Source organism: Ovis aries, chromosome 3 (assembly GCF_016772045.2).
Source record: "Ovis aries strain OAR_USU_Benz2616 breed Rambouillet chromosome 3, ARS-UI_Ramb_v3.0, whole genome shotgun sequence".
Taxonomy (NCBI): Eukaryota; Metazoa; Chordata; class Mammalia; order Artiodactyla; family Bovidae; genus Ovis; species Ovis aries.
In genome coordinates, this window is record NC_056056.1 from 20,432,591 (window position 1) to 20,458,121 (window position 25,531).

At 44.2% G+C, this 25,531-nt stretch overlaps 1 protein-coding gene across 8 annotated transcripts in view; it reads left to right on the forward strand.

Moving 5' to 3' along the window:
• The first annotated feature begins 6,764 nt into the window (after nucleotides 1-6,764).
• GREB1 (growth regulating estrogen receptor binding 1) overlaps nucleotides 6,765-25,531 on the forward strand; it is a 128,889-nt gene continuing 110,122 nt past the window's right edge. For 4 of the 8 annotated variants that reach the window (XM_027966527.3, XM_042245797.2, XM_042245799.2 and 1 more), the window contains exon 1: nucleotides 7,983-8,087. The gene's annotated coding sequence lies outside the window, so the exon portion shown is untranslated. Of the gene's footprint in view, nucleotides 7,008-7,537; nucleotides 7,617-7,982; nucleotides 8,088-8,312; nucleotides 8,672-8,732; nucleotides 8,869-25,531 lie in introns of those variants that run through there. The other 4 variants (XM_042245794.2, XM_060413822.1, XM_042245795.2 and 1 more) reach the window with 4 other exon arrangements.

A 25,531-nucleotide genomic window follows, 5' to 3' on the forward strand; every position in this document is an offset into this window, starting at 1 on the left:
GCATTCTTGCCTGGAGAATTCCATGGTTACACTATTACATTCCTGGAGGAATGAACTCCCAAGAGGAGTTTTTTGGGGAAAAAGACAATGTGTGTGATTAGTTGCTCAGTTGTGTCCAACTCCTTGCAGCCCCATGGACTATAGCCCTCCAGGCTCCTCTGTCCATGGGATTCTCCAGGCAAGAATACTGGAGCAGGTAGCCCTGCCCTCCTCCAGGGGATCTTCCCGACCCAGGGACTGAACACAGGTCTCTTGCATTGCAGGTGAATTCTTTACCATCTGAGCCACCAGGGAAGCCCAGGTTAAATGTGATGGCTATGGTGTTGTTGACATTCTTTGCATTTATTCAGTCTTACATAATTTTGTTCTGTAAATGCCATTTGGGATTATGAAGGTGGTCCTTAAATCTTGTTGCACAATTGGCAGGTGATTTATTTCTATACATATTATCAGACAAAGGACCTTCTCCAACAAACTTTTATATAATTTTATCCTTTCTGGTTATGAAGGGTCAGTGTTACATTGCTAGTGTGTGCTATGTTGCAGCCCGATTATTAGGGTCCCATGAAAGGAACTACATTTTATTTCACCTGAATTTTTCTATACAAATTCAATTTAGTTTGTTTGCTGATGTGTTACTGTTAAATGTGTTCGACTCAAAAGTTCACCTCCCATGCACTATCGCTATGAAATACACCGGTTACACCAAATTTGTTCTGCCCCTCTGTTTCTTTTCCCTTGTTTATCTGATATTTAGTACGAGAGTGCTAGCTGCCCTATTACAAGCAGGGCTACCCTTTGCTGACATGTAGTGCCTTGACATTCCACCAGGTGGAGCACTTTCACCTTAGGGAGAGCAGTGAGTAGGATCTCTGAATTTGGGGTGGTCTAGAAGGCCCTTGGACTGCAAGGAGATCCAACGAGTCCATTCTGAAGGAGATCAGCCCTGGGATTTCTTTGGAGGGAATGATGCTGAAGCTGAAACTCCAGTACTTTGGCCACCTCATGTGAAGAGTTGAATCATTGGAAAAGACTCTGATGCTGGGAGGGATTGGGGGCAGGAGGAGAAGGGGACAACAGAGGATGAGATAGCTGGATGGTATCACTGACTCGATGCACGTGAGTCTGAGTGAACTCCGGGAGTTGGTAATGGACAGGGAGGCCTGATGTGCTGCGATTCATGGGGTCGCAAAGAGTCGGACACGACTGAGCAACTGAACTGAACTGAACTGAGAAGGCAATGGCAACCCACTCCAGTACTCTTGCCTGGAAAATCCCATGGATGGAGGTGCCTGGTAGGCTGAAGTCCATGGGGTTGCTAAGAGTTGGACATAGCTGAGTGGCTTCACTTTCACTTTTCACTTTCATGCATTGGAGAAGGAAATGGCAACCCACTACAATATTTTTGCCTGGAGAATCCCAGGGATGGGGGAGCCTGGTGGGCTGCCATCTCTGGGATCGCACAGAGTCGGACACGACTGAAGTGACTCAGCAGCAGCAGAAGCAGCAGCAGCAGCAGCAGCAGCATGTCCACCTCACATGCAAGCAAAGTAATGTTCAAAATTCTCCAAGCCAGGCTTCAACAGTATGTGAACCGTGAACTTCCAGATGTTCAAGCTGGATTTAGAAAAGGCTGAGGAACCAGAGATCAAATTGCCAACATCCATTGGATCATTGAAAAGCAAGAGAGTTCCAGAAAAACATCTACTTCTGTTTTATTGACTACTCCAAAGCCTCTGACTGTGTGGATCACAGCAAACTGTGGAAAATTCTGAAGGAGATGGGAATACCAGACCACCTGACCTGCCTCCCGAGATATCTGTATGCAGGTCAAGAAGCAACAGTTAGAACCACTCATGGAAAAACAGACTGGTTCCAAATCGGGAAATGAGTATGTCAAGGCTGTATATTGTCACTCTGCTTATTTAACTTATATGCAGAGTACATCATATGAAATGCTGGGCTGGATGAAGCACAAGCTGGAATCAAGATTGCCGGGAGAAATATCAATAACCTCAGATATGCAGATGATACCACCCTTATGGCAGAAAGTGAAGAAGAACTATAGAGCCTCCTGATGAAGGTGAAAGAGGAGAGTGAAAAGGCTGGCTTAAAACTCAACATTCAGAAAACTAAGATCATGGCATAGGGTCCCATCACTTCATGGCAAATAGATGGGGAAACAATGGAAACAGTAACAGACTATTTTCTTGGGGCTGCAAAATCACTGCAGATGGTGACCGTAGCCATGAAATTAAAAGACACTTGCTCCTTGGAAGAAAAGCTATGACCAGTCTAGACAGCAGATTAAAAAGCAGAGACATTACTTTGCCAACAAAGGTCAGTCTAGTCAAAGCTATGGTTGTTCCAGTAGTCATGTATGGATGTGAGAGTTGGACTATAAAGAAAGCTGAGCACCAAAGAATTGATACTTCTGAACTGTGATGTTAGAGAAGACTCTTGAGAGTCCCTTGGACTGCAAAGAGATTCAACCAGTCAATCCTAAAGGAAATCAGTCCTGAATATTCGTTGGAAGGACTGATGCTGAAGCTGACACTTCAATAGTTTGTCTATCTGATGGGAAGAACTGACTCATTTGAAAAGACCCTGATGCTGGGAAAAATTGAAGGCAGGAGGAGAAGGGGACTACAGAGGATCGGATGGTTGGATAGCATCACTGACTCGATGGACATGAGTTTGAGCAAGCTGTGGGAGTTGGTGATGGACAGGGAAGCCTGGTGTGCTTCAGTCCATGGGGTCCCAAAGAACTGGACATGACTGGGAGACTGAACAACAACAATAATGTTCCTGGTAAAATGGAGGTGGAGAGTGTGGGATGCAGCTGGAGTCTGAAGTTTCAAATGAGCAAGTGCCACATCGAGGTCTCAGATGCATCACTGGTCCAGGTGAAGTTCAGCATCTCTGTGTGAACCACCTGTAGAAACAAGTCAAATCCTACTGTTAGGGACTGAATTGCATTCCCCATTCCTGCCTCCTTCCAAATTCACACACTGAGGTCCTAAACCCCAGTACTTTAGAATGTGACCTTATTTGGAGAGAAGGTTTTTGCTGAGACGATCACACTAAAACAAGGTCGCTAAGGTGGGCCCTAAGCCAATATGATTGGTGTCCTTATAAGAAGGACATTTTGGACACTGACATACCTAGAGGGAAGACAGCCATGGGAGTCAGAGAGAAAGGCCTGGAACAGATCCTTCTCGCACCACCCTCAGAAAGAACCAACCCCACTGACACCTGGGGTTTGGGTTTCTAGCCTCCAGAGCTGTGGACCATATATTTCTGTTGTTTAAGCCTCTCAGCTTGTATTATTTTTGTTATGGCAGCTCAAGAAAACCAACATACTCCCCCTCCTCACATTTTGGGAGAATTTAAGTGAGCTGAGTTTAAGCATCTAATAGGCTAGAGAAGTATTTGCTCCACAGAAAGTGAGAGCTAACAATGTAAACTGAATTATACTTTACAGATATTTATCAAAAGTGAATAAACTTGATGTACAGAAAGCCATGCAGAAATCCTCTTCATATGGAAACAAGCGGTAAGCTAACAATAAGTAACTCTATATTGCTTGACGCACACAAATGGGAGCTGCTAAAGGCTCCAGCCAACTCTTACTCTGTGGCATTTTAACTGCGCTGCTGTGATGGAGGTGAAAAGAGGAAACTGTGCTTAGGCAGGAAATTAAGGAGGTTGTGTATATACTTGTATGTGTGATGAGATAGTTGGATGGCATCACTGACTTAATGGACATGAGGTTGAGTAAGCTCCAGGAGTTGGTGATGGACAGGGAGGCCTGGCATGCTGCAGTCCGTGGGGTCGCAAAGAGTCGGACACGACTGAGTGACTGAACTGAACTGAACTGAACTAAGATAAGCAAATATACATATCTATGAAACCCCATGAGAGAATGCATTTGGGTCTGGGTGTAGTCGTGTGAAAATATGTGTATGTTAGGAAGAAAAACTGGAGAAGAGTTGGATTTGTAAGAAACAGATATGGGAGTAAGGAGAATGTATGTGCCAAGGGGAGAGATGTTTGTGTGACAAGTGTGTAAGAGAGAGAAGAGAGAGAGGAAGAAAGGGAAATCTTTAGTGTTGGTGGAAAGAAACACATGTGAGAGACGTATGTATGTGAAGAAGAGCCACGTGCATATTTGAAGTGTGTGTACTCCGTGCATTTAAGGAAGCAGATATGTTTGTAAGGAATACGTGTGTGCAGCACAAGCACAGACATATAAAGGGGACATGTGTGTGAGTATGTGTATGTGAGAGGGAGAGAAGACTGTGCGTGATTCTTTGGGATAACGCTGGTGAAAGAAAAAATATGCCCAGAGCCATGTCTAATTGCCTTCCTGACCCCATGGCCTCCGCGAACCCTGCTTACTGAATGAGCTCAGAGATTGACAGTGCCTTTGTAAGTCTGAGGTTGGCCACTATAGTTTTTTAGTTTGGTCCTGTTTTTGTCAACAACATTTTAAACTAGGTTAGAGTCCCCTCATGTAAGAAAATTTCTTGAAATTACTGTTTTCAAGTTTTAGTTCAAGTTCAGTAAAGACAAAATAAGTAGGTCAGGTTCATTTCAGGAAGAAAAAGCTAATTATTCGTATTTGTGTGCTCATATTTAAATCAATGAACTAGAAGCAGAGAGATGATTCCATCAGACAGGAAAAAAATACACAACAAAAAATAAAACACATTCATTGAGTGTCATTTATCTAATTCTTAATTGATAGGAGTCTTTCCATTTTTAGAATTTATTATAGATTTAAAAAATAGGATTCAGTGGTTTCCTCAAAGTCATTGTATCAATCAGCTGAGGCATGGGACATCTTCTGAAGAATTTTTCCCTAGCAGGAATCTCATATTTACTTCGATTCTTCTGGTGAATCAAATATTTTTGTCTTTATTAAAAGTGACTTCCTGGGGACTTCCCTGGCAGTCCAGTGGTTGGAAATTTGCCTTCCAGTGCAGGGGGTGTGGGTTTGATCTCTGGTTATGGAGCTGGCCTCCCACATGTCTCATGGCCGCAAAACCAGAAAACAAACAACAGAGACAATATTGTAACTAATTCAGTGACTTTAAAAATAGTCCACATCCAAAAAAATCTTTAAAACTGACTTCCTTTTTAATGTTGGTTTTCAAGGAAAGGAATGCATGTTTTGAATGACTTTCATATAATGGTGGTTAGGCAGACAAACTATGGCCCATGGGCCAAATCTGTTCCGCTATCTAGCTTTTTTGTGGGCAAGGGTATCTTTTTTTAAGTCCCATGAGGTAAGAATGGTCTTCACATTTTTAAAAGATTATACTTTAAATGGTTGTATAAGTACTTATATAATCAAATAGTGTGAATTTTGCCTCCTGGCTGGCCTAAAGCCTAAAATATTTCCTTTAACCCTTCAATAAAAGGTTTCCTGACCTTGTTCTGTAGAATTTTATTTGCTTGATAAACTTTAAGCTGTCAAAATGCAAGGGAAAAAAAGTAAGTGTAGTGATGATTCGTTTAGCAATTGTACTAAGTAATCTACAGCATAGAATCATATTAGTTAAGATTAACACAGTTATTCTACACGTTTTTACTGCAGTTGAAAACAGTGCATTCCTTAGAAACACAAATGCAGTCAAGAATGTCAATTGCAGTCTTATTTCTTTTCTTTCTTGTGTGTGTGTGTGTGTGTGTGTGTGTGTGTGTGTGTGTGTGTGTGTGTGTGTGTGTATGGTCATGTGGTATGCGGCATCTTAGTTTCTCAACCAGGGATTGAACCTGTGGCACCCTTCAGTAGAAGCATGGAGTCTTAACCACTGAACTGCCAGGGAAGTCCCACAACAATCTTATTTTTAATCATGAAAAATTGATCAACTCAAACATCGATCAACAGGAAAATGTCTATACAAGCCAAGCCATTCATGCAATGGAACAGTATCCAGCAGGTAAAATGAAGAGCCTAGGGTTATATGTGTGACGGGCTTCCTAGGTGGTGCAGGGGTCAAGAATCCGCCTGTCAAGTAGAAGGTGTAGGTTTGATCCCTGGGTGGAGAAAATCCCCTGGAGGAGGGCATGGCAACCCACTCCAGTATTCTTGCCTGGGAAATCCCATGGACAGAAGCACCTGCTGGGCTACAGTGCACAGGGCTGCAGAGAGTTGGACACACCTTAGTGACTGAACAACAACATTTGTATGATGAGATGGCTCTTAAGGATAACATTGAGTGAAACAGCAAAGAACATACTGACTGGGTTACATAAAGAAATGCAGAACGTAACACACAGAAAGCTGTAAAACTGGTAAACATGTTCTATTTGGACACGTGTGTATGTAGTAGTAACATGAACACACGCATATGTAGTAATGGTATGAAAACATTGATGAGATGTTTTAAAAATGGGTGCTAGGGATGTCGGGAGAGAACCGGGATCAGGGAGGGCTGTCCAGGGGCTTTAACTGTATTGTGATATTTATTTCTTAGGAGAAAATCTGAATTAAGTATGGCAAGAGGTTAGGGTTAGCTGGTTCTTGGGCACACACGGAGGGGCTGATGAACTTACTCTCTCTAGTGTGCCTCTGAAATATTTTATAATAAGAAAAGTGATGGCATTGCCAACCAGAGGACAGGAAATCTACAGAGATTAAGGCAGTATTTTTACCTAGAACCTGGAGTGCTGGCACTGGCTGGGGGCCAGACCCTCATTCCCTCCCTGAATGTAATGATTCAGCTCAGTGAACTGTGGCTGTCTTCTCCATCCTCAAGGACAGTTTCAGACTGGCCCAAGACGACGGTGCGAGTCGTGGGGGTGACTGCCCCTGAGGTTTCAGGGCTGGTCTTTGACTCTACCTCTGTGCCAGGCAGGCAGGTTCCTGGAGTCACAGGGGCCCCTCTTTTGGCTTAAAAAGATAAAGGAAATCTGGAGTTTTACTCCTGTCCTTTGCTCATCCCTCGGGCTACATCAGCACTAGTCTCCCCGGAGAGGTCTGCAAAGATTTCTTGGAGGTTCGTGGGTTCCTTCCTTTCATTCATTCTACCCGACCCTGGGGCCGGGGAAGCTTCCACCCGCAAGTGCCTGGCATTTCAGAAGCTCTCTCTTCTGCTGGCCTCAGACAGGTTCCCTAGTGGGAGCCTCCCAGGCTCAGGTGGGCCGCTGGCGGTTGGGGACCCTAGTCCCCCATGCCCTGCTTTGAGCCGGTGGCAGAGAGAAGGGCGCGGGGAGCCGGTACCGCGGGCGCCCAGGACGGCGCCTCGAGTCCCCGACCGACGTGGCCCTCCGCCGGCCTCAGTCCGGGGGGCCGGGGTCCTTGGTGGGGAGCCTTTGGGAAGCCTGGGCTCCGCTCCTGCGGCCTCCCAGACTTGCCTGGTCGCCTCGCCACTGGGCGCCTGGGTCTCAAGCGACAAAACGATCTGTGTTCTCCCAGGGTCCTCCCAACGCCTGTCCAGGCTCTCGCCCCTACTCAGCCTCCGGGGGCCGGAGGGGCTCCCAGTGTGGCCCCGCGGCACGGTGGGCGGTGTGCTGGGGGCGGAACGGGGAAGCTGCCGGAGGACTCCCTGGGGGAGATCGGAGAAGAAAGCCGGCGGCGCCCCCTGGTCCGCTGCCGGGCCCGGCAGGTGGGGAGGTCGGACTTCCGCGAGAAGGGCGCAGGGGCAGGGCGAGGGGACCCGGCCCAGGCCGGGGGCGCCGCGTCCTCGGCGGGGCGAGGACCCGGATCGGCAGGCAGGCGCCGAGCTCCGCTCCGGCCCTCGAACCTCCTCCCCTCGCCCAACGCCTCCCGGCTGCATCCCCCGCGCCGCCCTCGCCGCTACCCTTCCCCAGCGGGGTCCCGGGGGCGGCCGAGCCCACCGCCGGCCCTCCTCAGCTGTCGGCCGGAAGACCTGGAGAAGCGGACTCCGGGGGCGGCGGGGGGTCAGGGGTCAGTCCCGGGCTCCGGCCGCGCTCCGCGGATCCGGGCTTTGCCGCGCGCCCCCCGGCCGGCTGAGCCCGGGAGCTGGGGAGTGAGCGCGCGGGCGGCTGGGCCGGCCCTCCGACGGTGGCGGGCGCACCGGAGCAGGGCCGCGGCGGCGCGAGGACAAAGGGCCGCGGTAAGAGCTGCCGCGCGCCGGCCCCGGGGCGAGCTGGGGTACCGCTCGCCGCCCAGAGCCCCGGGGAAGAGCCTGCGGGGGTACGGGTGGGTGGACCGGGGCACTTTCCCTGCTCCGATCGCCGGAAGGCTGCGGAAGTGTCGGGGTTCAGCCCCGAGGGCGCGTGAGGATGTGGGTGCGAGCTCGTGTGCGTGAGTGTGTGTGTGAGAGAAAGAGGGATCGGCCAGGGTTAGAGTTGGACTTGGAGCGCGCGCCGAGCGCGTGGCACAAGGTCCCCGCTCGGTAGGTGAGAGCTGATAGAAATGACACTGATGGTGGTGGTCACTATTTTGAGGGTGTGCACGCGCGCATGCATGCGTGTCCATGCCTCTGTGTTTCGAGAAGCTGGAGCCGGAGGTGGCGGCTCTAACTTCCCGGCCCTTGGGACGCGGCAGAAAATGGGGCTTCTTTCCAAAACCGCCCTGGGACCTTCCTGGAGGGGCTCCGACTCTTGGAAAGGCTGGTTCCGAAGAGGCGAGCGCTTAGTTGCTGGATCCCAGTTTGGGGTCTAGGGAACAAAGGCTGCTTCCCTGAAGTCCAAGAAGGTGTGTGTGTGTGTGTGTGTGTGTGTGTGGCCGCCTAGGCGCCAGGCGGGGTGGAGGCGATGGTCATTCATGGAGAAGGATGTTGGGCCATTTTGCTGTCAAAGCCTCTTTTGATCCCTGGTCTTGAAGACCAGCAAAAAAGAGGAACTACTTAATTTGTGTACTGAAGCTTTGTTTAATAAACTTTGCTTATAGAGGTAAGTGTTACTCAGGACTTGGAAGATTTCAAAACCATGTGCAAATTTGATTTGTTAAAAACTTTTATTCCTAGTGAGAGCATTTTAACACTGCTGTGTTAGATCTGGGGGAAGGGTAGAGGTCTGGGAGGGTTCTGACCTTCATCTGACATAAACCAGTTGTTTTAATGTCACCTGGTTTGCAGCATTTTGTAGGAAAACGTTATTGGAAGTTTTAAAGGCCAATTAGACTCCTACCCCTGACTTAGAATGTCTTAAATCTCTGGGCAGGTTTGAAGAATTCCTTATATCCAATCTGTTGCTTCTAGAGCACTGTTTTGGGTTTGCTCAGAAAAGTTTGTTTCTAGGAACCGAAAACCAAATTAAAAATGTGAGACAATTAAATGAAACACAGGTGAGGACCTGTTTCTAGGAGACTTTTCATACTGAAATCTGGTTGATTTAAAGTTTGCATTTGTGGTCTGTGACATTTTCCATCCCCCGCAGCAATGGATGAGGTGGGCTGCTGTTCATTCTGGAACAAGTTTTTTTTTGGTTGTTTTTTTAAAGGAAGTGTAGTTGACTTACAATATTATGTAAGTTTCAGGTGTACAATATAGTGATTAATAATTTTAAAGGTTATACTCCGTTTATAGTCATTATAAAGTATTGAGTATATTACCTGTATTGCGCAATATATCCTTTTGGCTTTTTTTATACCTAAGAGTTTGTACCTCTTCATCCCCTACACTTCACCCGTCCCTCATCACTCTCCCCACTGGTAACCACTAGTTTGTTCTCAGTATCTGTGAAGCTGCTTCTTGTTTGTTATATTCCCTAGTGTGTCGTATTTTTTAGAGTTCACATATAAGTGATGTCATACAGTATCTGTCTTTGACTTATGTCACTAGCATAATACCCTCCAGGTCCTTCCATGTCACTGCCAATGGCAATATTTTATTCCTTTTATGGCTGAATAATACTCTACATCTTCTGTGTCTGTTCATCTATTGACAGACACTTAGGTTGCTTCCATGTCTTGGCTGTTGTAAATAATACTGATGTGAACATCGGGTACATGTAGCTTTTAGAGTTAGTGTTTTTTGGAAGAAGTATTCTTTAAAGGGAAAGAAGTAAGTTCAGGTTGAAATTGAAATTCCATTCTAGCCTTTTTTGTAATTGCTTAACAAATGGCTTATCTGTGGTTTAAGTTGTTTTTAGCTAATGAAACAAGCCACTTGCACCAATGCCTCTAATCTTTTACTGGGTGGGTAATTTGAAGCTACACTTTAGTATCTGTATTTTTGCCTTGTCATTTTTAATAGGAGAGTTTATAATCTAGAGTCTATCTAAAGATTTCTATGCTTAGTATGAAGTTGATTACTTGTTCATTTAATAAGCAATTGGCTGAACTTTTATGGTATTACAGATGTTTGGTGTACTACTACCATTTTAATTGACATTACAAAGACTCATTTTAAGAAAATTGTGTCTAGTTTGTGGGTTCAGAATTTGAATTAGTTGGCAATTCCAGAATGTTCAGAAGCAATCTCAAATTAGAGCTAATTAGTGATGAAAATATTCAGAATGAAAAGAAGACAGACTATAATTTAAAGAGAGAGGCAGGATCCCCGCACCCTGCTCCATGCCCAAGCATAGTCCTCACGATTGAATGGGACCAGGATATTTAAACAAAGAATGTGGTATGGATGCTTCATGTTTTAAGCGGGGAAACGGAGCTTGCTTTTAATAACCCACATTTCCCTGTCCAGCATGCTTCAGTGGCTCTGTTCTGTTTCCCCTAGGAAGCCTCTAGGGCTTTTGTGGGGGTAACTGACTATTAGGGCTGGCTGAGGGTAATGCATAGAACCCTGGTCTGGCCAGTCCAGAGAGTCCATGGACTTTGAAACCCTTCAAATCTTTGCAGTTTGTACACTGCTTAATGGGCACACTTATCTTTTAGGTTCAGTTTCTGAATATACAGCTGAATTATAGTACTTCAGCTAATTACCCTTTAAAAACACAGTACAGTGAAGAAGACTATTGTAGAAGTTATATTTGTGACATAAAATTGAAAAACCTGCAGAAGAGTTTTAAAAAAGAAGAAAGTCGGAAATCCACGATCCAGATATAATTACTGCTAATTCTTTGGTGTGTTTTTTCTGGTCTTAAAATTAAGTTCTGTATGCTTCTGAACATTGGCCAAGATTATGTGTATATATTTATCCACATAAGAGAATAGAAAATTATAATTTAAAGCAACATCAATGAAATAATAAGTGCAATCCATGCCATTTTGTCATTATGATGAATATGGCTTCCCTGGTGGCTCAGTTGGTAAAGTCTCTTCCTGCAATGCGGGAGACCTGGGTTCAGTCCCTGGATAAGGAAGATCCCCTGGAGGAGGAAATGGCAACCCACTCCAATATTCTTGCCTGGAGAATGCCATGGACAGAGGAACCTGGTGGCTCTAGTCCATGGGGTCACAAAGAGTTGGACACGACTGAGTGACTAACACTTTCACTTTTCACTATGAATATACTTATTATTTCATTGATATTGTCATTTTAAATTACAGTTTTGTATTCTTCTGTGTGGATAAATTATATATTGTCTAGAAGACTCTTGGGCTTTTCCTTTTATTTGTGCTTTTGATGTTCTTTCCATCTTGATAAAACATAATTGATTGATGGTAATATATATTTCTGAAACTTGACTGCCTGTGTGTGTGTGTGTGTGTGTGTGTGTGTGTGCACGTGCTCTGTTGGATCCTTAGAAAATGGCAAAAAAGTTTAACTTCAGGGATATATAGTAGGAAAGGATGCAGTTTTGCCTCAGCTTCTCACTCTCTTAGTCCCTCTTAATTATCCTTTATGCCATTTATTTGTCTCTGTAGCACAATAATTTGCATTTTCTTTACCCCACCGAATTATGGACTTGAGGATAGCAATTTGTGTCTTCATTTTGTTTGACTCCCTCTAGTGGTCAGCCAAGGCCTGACATGTCACCGATATTCAAAATAGCCTTTTAGGGGGAGTATATTTCAGGGCCTTTGTGGGAACCCAAGTCCTCTTAAAAATGTGCAATGACGAATCTTGATCCAACTGACTCCTGTTACCTTTTTATTGTGGAAAAACTTCAAATGTCTGTGAAAGTAGAAATGTTGTCTAATGAACTTCTTTGTGATCTCACCCAGTTCTACAATTGTGAACACTTTGTCAATTTTGTTTTTTCTGTCTCCTCCTTCCCCACACTGCAACCCTCCTGAATTACCTTGAAGTAAACCCAAGACATTACAGCATTTCATACCTCAGTTCTCCAGTTGTAGTTGCTGGACCAGCAGCTTTGGCATCACCAGAGAATGTGTACAAAATGCAGATTCTCAGGCTCCACACTCAGCACTACTCAGAAGCTCTGGGAAGGGGGAGATTGGCTAGCAATCCGAGGTTTAGCAAGCCTTCCAGATGATTCTGATGAATAGCCATGCTCGAGAACCACAGATCTATGAAGGTAGCCAAGAGATCTATTATATAAGCTCTAAAAGCCAGAAACAAATACTGCCCTCCCCCCCGCCCCCACGCACACACAGAAGCAAAAACCTGCTGGAAATTGTGCATTTACCCATCACGGAGTTTGATAACTCAGTCCTATGTCAGTTTCTCCTGTTTGTGCAGAGTGATCTTAACCGTGGGGTGACTGTGAGATCTTTTGTTGATCAGGAACTCTGACTGATAGTTATAGTTCTTGGAAAGGAAATTATCAGATAAAATCTTTCTGAACTGAGGTATATGTAGGCAATTTCATTTCAAAAAATAAGAAAAGGTTGAAAACCACTTCGTGGGACACACCAGATTTGCAATTCCATATTCCTTTGTTTGATGTCTTATCTCCCACATGGCACATGGTAAGTGCTGTGAAGGATCAAGTCTGCCTTGCTCACCATCCTGCTCCAGCACCCAGCACCCAGCACCCAGCACAATGGCTGGCCCACAGTATGTGCTCAGTAAATATTTAAGGAATGAATGAGCTTTGTTCTTTAAGGAACTTACAGAACTCTGCACAGAGCCAAGCCTAATACTGGTAGAAACAATTGGAGAACTATTAAGGGTTCTATTTTGAGGTCTTGACTACAGTGTAGGAGGAGAATTTGAGCCAAAAGGTCAGTTAATTTCGAATCTGTCAAATGAAAGTATTTATTATGTTCTTAGCAATGTCCTCTGGAGAGATGTATGGAGGGCAACACAGAGAAGAGTAAAACAAGGAGCTCATGCATATGAGAGTATCTCATTGGTTGGTAACTATGCTGCGTTCCAGTGCTTTCAGGCACAAGAATTAGCTGAGTAATATTAAATAATAATCATTATAGCCACTACAATCCTTGGGCATCTACCAGGTAAAAAGTAAGAATGTTACCTAAATATCTGTTCCTTGATATGAACTAATTGGTACATTTTGAAATTTTTTATTTTAACAAAATAAATTAAAAACTCATTGATGTCTTCATTTGTAAAAATTAAAAACAAGGTTAGAAAGTTGTTTCCAAAAATTTTAAATCTGTTGGCATTGGTGGTCTGTAAAGGCAACAGAGGTTTCAGCAATAAAATCCCATCAGTTGTTTAACTCATAGGCTTTCCTGGTGGCTCAGTGGTAAAGAGCCCACCTGCCAATGCAGGGAACATGAGTTTGATCCCTGGGTTGGGAATATCTCCTAGAGAAGGAAATGGCAACCCACTCCAGTATTCTTGCCTGGGAAATCCCACGGACAGAGGAGCCTGGTGGGCTACGGTCTATGGGGTCACAAAAGAGTAGGAGATGACTTAGCAAATAAATGACAACAACAACATTTAATATACAAGTTTTATTGAGTTGATATTTTGTGCCAAGTACTGGTCTAAGTGCTGAAGATACAGTAGTGAACAAAAGAAACGATTCCTGCCCTAATGTAACGTACATTTTAGCGGTAAGACTGGCAGTGAACCTCTGTGCTGTGATTTTCCTTTTCATAGAAAATATGGTAAAGGTGCTGTTATCTAAGATTACAAGGTGGCCACATATAAGCTATAATGTGTTGCAATCCATGGAGACTAAATGGAGAGGTGTGGGCATTCTACCAGCCTTTGAGTTGTGGGATGCCCATTCTATCTTCATGATGCACTTCCTGCTGTGTGTGACACATGCATTGGGGGTGGCGGGTGCCAGGGTCAATGCATTACCAAGGCTTAAAGTACTTATGATTTTTAAAGTAAGAGATACATAATAGTAAAGATCCACTATTTTTTGCTTGCACTGCCCTGAAATAGCTTGGGCTGTCATAACAAAATACCACAAACTGAGTAGCTTAAACAGCAGAAATTTATTTCTCACAATGCTGGTGGCTAGAAGTCAAGATCAAAATTCTGCTTGATCTGGTTTCTGGTGAAAGCTTTCTTCCCGGCTTGCAGGTGGCCAACTTCTTGCTGTGTTCTCACATGGTCATTCCTCCCCTCCTCTTCGAGGGTGGGGAGAGCATCCTCTGCTGTCTTTTTCTAATAAGGACACTAACCCTATTGATCAGGGCCCCACCGTTATGACCTCACTTCACCTTAATTACCTCCTTTTAGGCTCTTTCTTCAAATTCAGCCACTTTCAGAGGCAGGGCTTTCATATATGAATTTTAGGGGGATACAAGTCTTCAGTCTAGGGCACACTCCAAAGATTGCCCCCTCAGGTGAGCTCAGTTTTGGAGCCTGCAGCTTTAGGGTTGGTTTGCACACAGGGTCTCTCAGCACTGGTTTGGAGGGCTTAGAGGAGGAGTGGGATTCTTATTCTGTGGCAGGTGGGGCGGGAACACATAGAGGAGACTCTATTGTTGTCAATGATTTTTTGTGTGTGTGCCTGGCACAGACTGAGTGTGTATACCTGTGTGCAGCCCAGGGCCGGGTACTTACCTGTAGATGTCTGTGGGTTGTTGGTAGGTAGTTTTGGACTGGAAACAGCACACAAAAATTGCTAAGTCCTTCAGAATGCAAGCACTCCTGGATTGGAACCATTTGACAAATTCCCTGCCACACTAATAAGATTTCCCACCGTTATTCATACATTTCTTAAAGGTACTGGTTTATTTTAATGCTGAAGGCACAATATAGACCATCCTTTACAAAGGGTTCTGATTCATGGTCTCTGCTTCTGGCCTGAGAAATGATTCCATGCCTCTGCTTCCCACTTGACATTCTTGTCTTCTGTTAGACTTGAATGTGACTCAGTTTAGAAGTAACATATCAGGAGACCCATCTGGGTCTTCAACTTACTAGGACTTCTTTGCTCTGTAGCATCTATTGTTTCTATGTTTTAGATTGAGAAGCTACTACAAAACTGGTCAGTTGCAAAAGTGGGACCAGATCCTCAAACTCTATCTCCTAGGTGGTGAGGGGTGATCTCTGTGCGTTTCTGTGCATTTCTCTTCACCCACATTCACTCTGAAAGTGATTCTGCAGATGGCCATCCTGTTGCATTTCTTTTGCAGTTTTGACACCTAAAGGTGATCCTGTGTATCAGGGATTAGGAACAAGAAAATGGAAGCCCAAAGAGTGACCCTGGGAACGGATTCAAGTAGCTAATTCTGGCACATCTTGTAAAATTTAAAACTTAAATACCTTTTAGTTACTCAAAGACATTAAGATAACAGAAACAGGGTCCAGCAAAGTTAGTCACTCTCATTCTGTGCTCCATTGAATTTGGTTGTATTACCACGTTGTAAGAGTTTCACAAGAGTTTTATGTGGCTCTTCCGGCCAGGTTCTGGATTGGGCTGATAGTGCCCACGAGGTGTAGTATTGTCATTCTCATTTTATATGTGGGAAAACCAAGTCCAGAAACTTGGTTCAGGAACTTGATCCAGGTCATATAGAGATAAGATGCTGTGCCAAGGTTTGATACACATCTATCTGACCACAAAGCTATACAACTGTGAAGCCAGATCTTAGCACCAAGAGAAGAGAAATGTTTTGTTCATTCTGTCATCTGGTTCAAGTTAATTTCTACTTGGACTTTTTTCATTTGTCCATCATTCAGTCTCCCTTTCTCGGCCCCGGGGCTGGTCAGAGGAACACCCGTATTTCAGGATAAACATTCTGCCTTTTTCCTTTCTAGCATCTCCCTTGTTTCTTTCTGAGAACTTGCATTTTTTCATAGGCTTTTGTGGGGGGTCCCCCCAAAAATCTTTATTTGACCTTTTCTTTGACTAAGATTTTTGTTGGTTTTGTCTAGAGAATTAGGCATTATGATTTCTGTAGCTTCCATAAACCATAATGGAAAAGAAATGTAAAAGAGTGTATAGATGTATAACTGAGTCACCTTGCTATACAGCAGAAATTAACACTGTTAATTAAGTATACTTGAATAAAATAAATGTAAAAACATAATTCATCCCTTTTCATTAGTGAGTTATACTCCAAGCTCTGAACATAACCACAGTGTGTCCGTTAAAGGATATCCAAATTGTTTCTGGTTTGGGGCTATTATGAGTAAAGCTGGTATTGACATTTGTGCACAAGGTTCTGTGTAAACATAAGTTTTAATTTCTGTGGGACAAGTATCCAAGAGTGCAATGACTAGTTCTTATGCTAGTTAGAGGTTTAACTTTATAAGAAACTGCACAACAGTTTTCTAGAATAGCTATACAATTTCCCACCAGCAATGTGTAAATATCCAGTTTCTCTGTACCCTTGGCAACACTTGGTATTGTCACTTTTATTTTAGACATCTGATGGTTGTGTTGTGATATCTTATTATGGGTTTAATTTGTATTTTCCTATTGGCTAATGATGCTGAACATGTTTTCATGACTTACATGCTTTCTATTTATTCTCTTTGGTAAAATATCTCTTTATGTCTTTTGCCCATTTCCTAACTGGATTTGGAAAACTATTCAGTTAGGGAGTTAAAAAATGTGACAGGTGCTAGTCTTTTGTTGGATATGTGGTTTGCAAATACTTTCTTCTATTCTGTAGCTTATCTTTTAATTTTCTCAACAGGATCTTTTGCAGAACAAAAACTTTAAAATTTTGATGAAGTCCAGTGTATCAACTTATCATTTTAAGAGTTGTGCTTTTAGTTTATATAAATATAAATAAATATAAAAGAAATAAAAAGAAATATAAAGACTTTTTGCCTAGACCTGGATCATGAAGATTTTAAACAGTTTTCTTGCTTTTTTTTTCACTATAAGTTTTATAGTTTTGTTTTATGTGTAGGTCTGTGATCCAATCTGAGCTGATTTTGGTATAGAAGTTAAAGTTTAGGTTAAGATTCACTTTTTTGCCTCTGATATCTAATTATTCCAATGCCACTCGCTGAAAAGGCTGTCTTCCATTGAATTGCTTTTGCATTAATTTCTTTTCAGAATTGGTGCTTTTTATTATCAAGGCAAATATATTGGGCCACGTAAGTGCCTACGGTTTGTACAATAAATTTGAGATGCTCCTGTCGCTAATTACAGTCAGGAGATCCATAAGGAGGGTGCAGCTTAGGGACCCTGGGAGTCAGGACTTGATGGCAGTTGCGGGGAATGAGTCAGGCCGGGGAACTCTGGGTGGGAGACTGAGTTCCTCTGAAGTTTTGTTGCTGCCGTGCAGCTGGGCAGCTTCCTCTTCCAGGCAGGGGTGGTGACACTGGGTGTTCTGGGTCAGGCTGGGGCAGGCTGACCTGCGGGTGGAGTTGACCTTCTGGAAGGCTTGGGCATGACCGGGTTAGGTTCCCACTTCGTCTCTTCCGTCAGTCGCAGCCCTGCCTGAGCTCCGGTGATCTCAGCTGTCTGCTCCTGTGAGGTCTCCCCAACCCAATCCCCGTGATGTGTGACCTCCAGCAGCTGTTTCAAAACTCGTGTCCAGAACACACAGAACTCCAGAGCAATCTTGTTTGGGCTTACATGGAAAAAAACTGTGATTATTTTAAAATGTTTTCATAGTACACATGTCTTCATTGGAGAAAGAATAGAAAGCACAGTTCAAGAAAATGTATCTGTGATCTCCATACCCTGAGGTATATAAAACCCAAATTCTTAATTTTGGAAGAAAGTTTTTTGTTTTTTTATTTTCGCTTGTTTCTTTCACCAGCTGGACCATCAAGACACAAAGCTGGTTTGGAAAAAAAAGAGGAAAGAAATAAATAAAGAGTCTTCTCTTGGGTTGAATGTGGAGAGAGGTTCTGACACTGCAGGTCACACTGCCGATGAGGCCCATGTGTTGGGGAGCAGAGGTCAGCCCCGGGAAACACAGCCGCTCCGAAGGGTGGGAGACCCCGAGGCCGGTGGGGCCCGTGCTGCCGGAGCATTCTTTTGTTTCCCTTGCTCAGCTGTCCAAGATCCTGGCTGAGGACATCAAAGACGTGGCGCAACACTGTTATCTGGCCCTGTCATCTGCCCTGACTCTGGAAGGGGCCTTCCCACAGGGAGTCCTGCAGAGCAGAGCCCGTGGCTTCTATCCCACCATTAATTCCAGGCAAGAGCGGATCAATAGTATTTGCATTAGCCACGTACACACCTCCCCACTCTGTTTTGTTCTGAGAAAAATTTATTTATTTACTTTACCCGATTAAAAGATTATACATTTTATTCACATTTCAAACATTACTGGTGTTAATTGCTGGAAACTTATACAAAAATGCAAAACCTAAAAACGATAGTTCCTCTACCTAGACACAGACATTGTTCATGTTTTGGAAAGTTCTTCTTGTCTTTTTCATGTTTATATGCAATAGGAATTTAATAAAAGATGCTATCATCCTGTGACTACAATTTCCCTGTAAGTGTGGTTAGGGTTTGTCCACCATGTCATTGCTGTAAACATTCAAATGCCCAAAATTTGTATCTGCAGAGTATTTGATCACATCTGCAGAGTATGTAAATCATTTTTACATAATTTCTTTACACTTCAGAACTGTTGCTTAAAAGAAAAATCAAGTTGGTATTGCTGCCTTTTCTGCTTAGGAAACAGTTCTTATTGTAGAAACTAAAAGGCTGTATTTAAAATTACCTGCTTTCGCTCATGGGAACTTCCTAAGTAGATTGTTACTATTTTAGTTAAAATGGTTCTGGCAGCTTGAGATAAGGGAACCGCTGAGACTGACTCAGTTTTGCTGAGCAAATAATGGGTACTTGACATCTTTACAGCAGGGAATGGATCCTGGTCAGACTTCTGAGCACATGGGCACCTCTGTAGGGGAACAGTAATGAGGGGCCAGTAGGTCGGTTGCCAACCTATTTTTCTAGGCCAACTTTTGGCTAAGAAACACTGAGAGAAAGGGTAGAGAGTCCTGGCAGCTAGTTTGATTTCAGTGTTAGCCTGAGACGTAAGAAATGTTAACAGATCCTGAGATACCGTTTTACTCCACGTTATCATCTGTGATGTGACTTGGCCGTGACTCGGGGCTCAGGTTTGCGGTCCCATCTTGAGCCACACTCTGTGCCAGGCTCTGTCTTTGTCCTAACCACCCTGCTTGTCATGCCTATTTGCCTGTGGCTTCCGTGCATGGATTGACCAGTGTTTGAAGGCAGGAACCCAGGCTCTATCACTCGGGCACCCACGGGATCCCAGTGGAGTGCTGCAGCCTCCTGGCCAATGACCACGTACAGCCCCATTAATTCAGTGGCGTGCCCTAAGACTCTGCGGTTTATTCCCTTCAGTCCTAAGCTCTTTTGAGTAAATTGCCATCGTAGTTGGGATATGAGAGGCAAGAGTGTGTGACTGAGAGGGGGAAGTCTTATTTCCACAGTGGGATTCTTTCCACAATGGGATGTGAAGTGTTGTAGGCAGGTCTCCTAAGTTGCTGTAACCCAGTTCATTACTAAGGGAAGGTGCTTTTAGACTCTATATTATACTGTACTTTTACTAAAGGAAAAGATCATTTTGAGTTGTGTCCAACCACAAACACCTGTGAAGTACCTGCTTTCTGTCAGGCGTGCTTTATCTTGTTTTCAGGAATCAGACTGTTAGGGTTCCCTTTTTATTTATGTTTGGGCAGAACTGATTTTTTTTAAAAATTGGAGCCTGATTTTCCTCTCAAGTTTATAGAACGAGGAAAACTTGGCGCCTTGCTCCGTTCATCTGTATGTATTAATCTGAATAAAGGCAATGATGACAAATAGGATGAAAATACTTACTGGCCACAAACATTTTATCAGGTTCTCCGTCTGGGCCTCCGTCTACATGATGCGTTGTTTCATCTGTACCACTTTGTATAATGAAGGCTCATGGGGCTGAAGGAATGTAAAACCAGATGCTTTTAATGAGCCCACAGAGGTTAAGTTTTATTGTCTCCTATTTCACAATTCAAGAACAGAGGCTGAGAAAGCTTCACGGATGGGGTCATGCTGCTGGAAAGGGTCTACTGGGATTCAAGCTGAAGTCTGTGCAACCTCAAGGTTGTGTTGGTGCCACTGGGTTGTCCAGCTTCCAGGGTGGGGTGCAGGCTTCACAGACAGAGCTGGAAAAGGAGGGGCAGCAGCGCTGACTGACACGAGAGATCTCCAGAGGACGGAGGGACCACGTGGGTGTGGGGGTCTCATCTCAGCCCCCAGCTTTGATAGAGGTTTCATGCATGCCTTAGGTCACAGGTGACCTCCCCAGCTGAGACACTCTGGTAGTTTTAACGTTTTTGTTGTTAGGTCGCTAAGCTGTGTCTGACTGTTTGCAACTCCACGGGCTGCAGCACGCCAGGCTTCCCTGTCCTCCGCTATCTCCCGGAGCTTGCTCAAACTCAGGTCCTTCGGATCAGTGATGCCATCCAACCATCTCATCCTCTGTTGCCCCCTTCTCTTCCTGCCCTCAATCTTTCCCAGCATCAGGGTCTTTTCCAATGAGTCCGCTCTTCGCATCAGGGGGCCAAAGTGTTGGAGTTTCAGCTTCAGCATCAATCCTTCCAGTGAATATTCAGGACTGATTTCCTTTAGGATTGACTAGAAGATATCATTTACTCTTTTATTGGTTTCCTCAGAAATTCTCTGAGGAACTTCTGTGGGGAAAAAAGAATAAAAAGGGGGCTGCTTCCTAACCCCAGTAATTCCTGATGTGGTAGAAAAAAATCAGTCCCATGAGCCAGAAAAGTTTCAGATAGCAGCAGCTGCCACTTCTCATCTTAAAATTACCTTTAGATGTTGATCTATTTCAGCAGAATGACAGTATTTCCTTCCAACTTTTAATTTCTATATAATAATCTTTTTTCAGATAACACATTTCCAAGTCTCTGAATTATATATGATGAGTTTAGACAAAGGCACACGTACATCAAAATCACAATCAATAATAGACAGAGAACCAGAATATTGATTTTTGTCCTTGAGGAAATCCAATAATAACAGATCAGTTCATTATAACACATGGTAAAAGTGATTCCCCTTATTTGGAAGCAGACATTGGAAGGAAAGCAGCAGAAAGTATGCTACTTAGTTATCGTTTTAGTTGCTAAGTTGTGTCTGATTTTTTCAACCCCAGGGATTGTAGCCCACTGGGCTCCTCTGTCCCTGGGATTTCCCAGGCAAGAATACTGGACTGGGTTGCCATTTCCTTCTCCAAGGGACCTTCCCGACCCAGGGATTGAACCCAGGTCTCCTGCATTGCTGGTGGATTCTTTACCATAACTGTTAAATTGGGGGAAATGATAATGTGTAGTGTTGGCAAGCTTCAGTGTGCAGGGGGCAGAGAGAGCATTTGCAGTTCTGCAATGAAGTGACAGACTGGCATTGAAGCTGCTGTCTTTGTTTATTGCTACAGTATTTATTTATTGAGCACCTGTTGTGTGTCAGGCACCAGGGAAAGACTGGTGAAGCCAACCCCCAGCCCCACCCCGGCTTCTGTGTACAAGTCTGTTTAGCCAAGTTGGGGAGACAGACTTTATCACCCCATCCCTGAAAGAATGGGGAAGGAGGCACTCAGTTAGGAAGAGAGCTCCAGAGAGCAGAGACCAAAGAAACCCGACCTAGATTGGAACTTGATCTGAAGATGACTTGGTGGTCACTGCAGGGCTGGCAAGGGGGTTTATTGGGGAGGAGTGGTGTGGGGAGGGTTTGTCCTGACCCAGGAAGCATTGTGAAGGAAGGGCTTAGCCATTTGGCATGTGCCCGATATCTGAGCAGGTGGGAGACTGCACAGCCAACCTTTAGGGGGTTTATTAAGATGAGAGAACTTAACCACAGAGCAATAGGAAACTACTTCCCAGGCCTGAGAGGGTGGGGTGAGACTGAGCTGGCTGTATAAGTGGGTGGTTAACAAGCCAAAGAGCCAGGGAGGGAACTGGCCAGGCTGCATGTAGACAGTTTCTCTGGGGACTGAGCCTGTTTTAAGGGCCTAAGGGACACCAGACACACTTTCTCATCAGTAAGGCCAGTGATGACAGCCCCTCCAGCCTGTGAATCTATGCTTCTCTTCCCATGATTGGTGGTAGGCCGTTCTGCACATCTTCCCCAGATCCGTGGTGTTTTGTTAATTAGGTTATGAGAAACCTACTGTGGCAAATGGAGACCATGAGGGCGCTGGATGGTGTATTTACTATTTTTCCATTAGACCAGATAGATGCCTTTGCAATCAGTTTGGAACTGGTGGGGTCGTCCCCTCAGTTCAGTTCAGTTCACTTCAGTTGCTCAGTCGTGTCCGACTCTTCGCGACCCCATGGACTACAGCACGCCAGGCTTCCCTGTCCATCACCAACTTCTGGAATATACTCAAACTCATGTCCACTGTGTCAGTGATGCCATCCAACCATCTCATCCTCCGTTGACTCCTTCTCCTCCTGCCTTCAATCTTTCCCAGCATCAGGGTCTTTTCAAATGAGTCAGCTCTTCACATCAGGTGGCCAAAGTACTGGAGTTTCGGCTTCAACATTAGTCTTTCCAATGAACACTCAGAACTGATCTCCTTTAGGATGGACTGGTTGGATCTCCTTGCAGTCCAAGGGATTCTCAAGAGTCTTCTTCAACACCAGGCCTTCCCCTAAGTAGACAGAAATAATCGTATGGTCCTCCCTCTCTCTCATTCGTTCATTTATGAAAAGTTTCTTTATGCTTAAATGTTGTGACCTGTGCTGGGGAGGAAAGAATGTGGCCTGGGGCTCACGGCTTGGTTAGTAGGAGAGGGGAGTGAATGTGCAAATATGGGATATGGGTGGAAATGTCTCAAAGAGCTTCATGGAGAAAGATCACCTGAGTTACTGCTTTAGAGAGATCACTTCATGGCAAATAGATGGGGAAACAACAAGGACAGACTTTATTTTCTTGGGCTTCAGAATCACTGTGGACAGTGACTGCAGCCATGAAAAGACCGGCTCCTTGGAAGAAAAGCTATGACAAACTTAGACAGCATATTAAAAAGCAGAAACATCACTTTGCCAGCAAAGGTCCGTCTAGTCAAAGCTGTGGTTTTTCCAATAGTCACGTGCAGATCTGAGAGTTGGACTATAAATAAGGCTGAGCGCCAAAGAATTGATGCTTTCGAATTGTGGTGCTGGAGAAGACTCTTGAGAGTCTCTTGGACTGCAAGGAGATCAAACCAGTCAAGCCTAAAGGAAATCAACCCTGAATATTCACTGGAAAGACAGATGCTGAAGCTGAAACTCCGATACTTCGGCTACCTAATGCGAAGAGCTGACTCAGTGGAAAAGACTCTGATGCTGGGAAAGATTGAGGACAGGAGAGGAGCGGGTGGCAAAGGATGAGATGGTTGGATGGCATCACTGACTCAATGGATATGAATTTGAACAAACTCTGGGAGATAGTGAAGGACAGAGAAGCCTGGCATGCTGCAGTCCATGGGGTTGCAAAGAGCTGGAAACCACTGAGTAACTGAACAATAGCAACAAAAATATTTCATATTGTATATATATGTATATATATTATTTCAGATTCCTTTCCATTGTAGGTTATTACAAGATATTGAATGTAATTCCCTGTGTTATAAGCTCTTGTCATTTATCTATTTTACATATAGTAATTCAGTTCAGTTTAGTCACTCAGTCGTGTCCAACTCTTTGCGACTATACACATATAGTAGTGTGTATCTGTTAATCCCAAATTCCCAATTTATCCCCCCAGCCATTGTTCAAATGTAAAGTATTTATGTCACTTTATATGTCTTCCATGAATCAGATATACTGATTTTGATACAAAATTTCACAATAATTAATAACATTAATCAAGAAATTAAAATACATATACCAGCTTTGCTGAGTGATAATATAACAGACATTGACATTTCCTCATGCTAAGTCCATAGTAATTCATAGTAATGGTAGCAAAAGTGATTGTCTACTCTGTTCTAGGCACTAGATCAGGTGCCTTATATTTAATAACAAGAAATTATGACAGTGAGCATACCAACCATGTTTTACTATACTAAAGAAGTTGCCTAGAACTTGCAGGTCTGTGAAATGGGTATCATTATTTCTGATCCAGGAGTCCCCAGGCATGAAACTCCAAGACTCCATCCAGGCACTGCCCAGTGCTTCTCAAAGTCCCTTCTGCCCTTTGAGGGTCAGGTTGAGCCACATGTCCAACCAAGCCTTTGGTTGTCCCCACTCGAGGCTGGAGTCCTGAAACCACGGAACTCGACTTAATGCTGTCATCACACTGGCCTTGGAGTGGGTGGGAGAGTCTATTATTATCTCCTTTCTGGAATTATTCTAAGTGGGGATTCTGGCCCTTTAATTCTTTTCATTAACTCATCGGAACAAGGACTGTATTGCTTTCCAGCAATGAACTGAAGACGTTTTCTCAGGAGGGCACTGTAGCCTGGAAAACACAAAACCATGTCTGAGACATGTTTCCAGAGGCTTCTTAGAGTTTCTAGGCCATTTCTCCAGTAGTGGAGACTTGTCCTCTTTGCCAGTAAAGGAGGGGTGTGGAGGGGGAGTGGAGGGAGAGAGAGGAGGAATAGGGGCAGGCTCTGCTAGGCTGTCCCCAGCCCTGTGTCCCAGGCCTGCTCTCCTGGTCCACTTTCCACACCTAGTGTCTGCTTTTCCAGAGATTCGTGGAAGTTACCATTCCTGTTTCCTTTGAGATGGACAGCCCCACCCTTTATAGCCAGGGTTGGCCTTGCCCCTCACCACCCCTCCCCACTCCCTCAAAGGGAATGTTTCCCAGAGTCTTTATTTTCCAACAAACAACAGGACCCCCACAGAATGAGGACACTTCCACAGAATGAGTTCTCTGGGTGTCGTCTCCCCTCTGTCCTTCACCTTGCCTAGGGAAGGCTTGTTTTCCTGTCCTTCCTGAAATTTTTGCATGGCCCCTCCCACTTTTATGTGCCTGTTTGAGAACACACAATCCTTCTGGGAGCAAACAGTTATTTTCCAGAGCAGTGAAGATTAAACCCCTATTTAGAATGGAAGAAAACAAAACATCTTTTCAAAGCCAACATGAACTATAGAGATTTGGTTTCAACGCATGGAAGCCCATTTCTCTTCAAGACCTACACCATTTCATATTATCATTTGGGGGGTTACACCCTCCACTAACCCTTGCTCAAATATTGTGCACCCAAAATGCCCTTTGAAGTTGTCTTCTGTACCCAGAGACTCTGCCTGAAAGGCGAATCCAAACTTTTTCTCTTTATCTTTGATTTGCCAGAATTACCAGTCCAAAAGTTCCAGGGCCAAATCAGCTTTTTTGCCTTTTCAGTCTTTTATTATAGAAAAGTGTAAGCATACACAAAAGAAACAAG